Source organism: Pteropus vampyrus, unplaced genomic scaffold, assembly GCF_000151845.1.
Source record: "Pteropus vampyrus isolate Shadow unplaced genomic scaffold, Pvam_2.0 Scaffold9, whole genome shotgun sequence".
Taxonomy (NCBI): Eukaryota; Metazoa; Chordata; class Mammalia; order Chiroptera; family Pteropodidae; genus Pteropus; species Pteropus vampyrus.
The window spans coordinates 1,477,499-1,479,453 of record NW_011888790.1 but is presented as its reverse complement, the minus strand read 5'-3'; the positions used below and the strand labels follow the sequence as shown (position 1 = coordinate 1,479,453).

The following is a 1,955-nucleotide window of genomic DNA, read 5'->3' as shown; positions in this document are numbered from 1 at the left end:
AGATTTGCCTAGATTCTAGCCCAATTCTGCAATTTTCAAGCATCACAGGTGAGTAACAGCAAGGTAGCAAATTAAAGCTGAGGCTTGCATTTTCTGAAATTGGAGTTCCTAAAGTTTCAGTCATTTTTTTAAAAAGTGATAAACTGGATGTCATTAAATTTAAAAACTTCTGTTCTTCAAAATCCAAATTTAAAAAAAATGAAAAGGCAAACCATGGACCAGGTGAAATGTTCACAATACATATATCTGATAAAGAACTTGTATTGCAAATGCTTATATTCAATAATAAGACAAACGACTAAATATAAAAATTGGCAAAGTATTTGAACAGACAGTTCTCAAAAGAAGATATGCAAATGGCCAATAAACACATGACGAGATGCCCAACATCACTAGTTACTAGAGAAATACAAATTAAAACACAATGAAATACCACTACATACCTACTAGAATGGCTAAAATTCAAAAGGGTGACCATACCAAGTGTTGCCAAGGATACAGAACAACCAGTACTTTCATACACTGCTGATGGGAACGTAAAATGATACACTCACTTTGGATAACCATCTAGCAGTTTCTTATAAGATTAAATGTACACTTATTATATGTAAACAATAATATAAACAGAGCCACTTTAAAATAGAGTCAGAGCTGCTATGCCAAAGTATCTGCCTTGCATGTCTTTTGTCTCAAAACTTGGGATGTTAAAAACAGAGCAAAATAATCTTCGGGACAAAATAATCTTCAGGACCTAAGCAACCTTGTTTCCCAAAGAACTGTTCACAAAGATAACAAGAAAGCAGTTATTATGACTACTGGACTGAAAATTAAAAACACTATTTAGAATTAACATCACTATGTTGTATTATCTGCACCAATAGGAATGCCTTCCTTTTATTGATGTAATGGTTCCTCTTCCCTTTCTCATAAATATCCATTGCCTTTGTCTCCTAATCCGAAAATCATATGTAAATTACATATCAATAAAGTTGATTTAAACTGTAAAAACCCAAACTACATATTATATGTACCCCTGACTATAAAATGAATTCTTAATTTATGCTCTGTCCCCCCCGCCCCCACCTCACCCCACCTCAGGAACATATAATCATATCTTTTTTTTTTCTACATTGAAAACAACACTGGAGACTTAGCCTGCTGTTCAAGGCCACGGACTTTTCTCTCCTAGAAACATGGCCCAATTTGTCCATAACCTCACAGAGAAACTCCAGCGCTGTTAAATGCTGCTGTGACTTACTCAAAGCCACCATTGGCCACATTTTGGCACTATGCCAAGGCTGAGCTAGTTCCTCCAACCCCTGCTGAGATCCCCACACAATTCAGAGCTTGAAAAAAAAATAGTCTATAGTGTTCAAACTGGTAGCTTAGAAGAGCTCACCATTAAGGGAGCTCTGTTGAATGGTTTGGTGGCCACTGAGGTGTGGATGTGGTTTCACGTTAGTGAGATCATAGGCAAGCGTGGCACAACTGGCACCAGGTTTGAAGACCAGTCTTTAACATCTGTTTCTTTGGGGTTTATGATTTGAACTTTATTAGACCATATGTGATCAGACTGGTATTTGAATACAATATGTCAAAACAAAAAAAAAACAAAACAATGCTGGAGATGTTAAATCCTTTTAAATTTTGTTCCATTTGCTATGCAAAAAGAGGTATCTAATTGACTTGCATTGTCCAGATAATAGTGACTATTAGTATCTTACTGATATGCTAATTTTTAAAGAGGCAAACAAAGGAAGAGAATAAGACAAAATTTTAGAAGCTATTTTATTTTTGGTTTCTTCTTACCCTGATCATCATAATCATTTACAGGTCAATTGCTAAGTCCTTTACGATAGTTCTTGCATCAGCAGCATTTCATTCCTCTCCATTACTCCTGCCACTTTAGTTCATTTGACCTTTTTCTACTCTATTATAAGCAGACCAGCTAAGTT

General features: G+C 35.5%; 1 pseudogene; it reads left to right on the top strand.

Moving 5' to 3' along the window:
* Window positions 1-1,193: 1,193 nt before the first annotated feature.
* On the top strand, window positions 1,194-1,547 carry LOC111729380 (annotated as a pseudogene).
* Window positions 1,548-1,955: the final 408 nt, after the last annotated feature.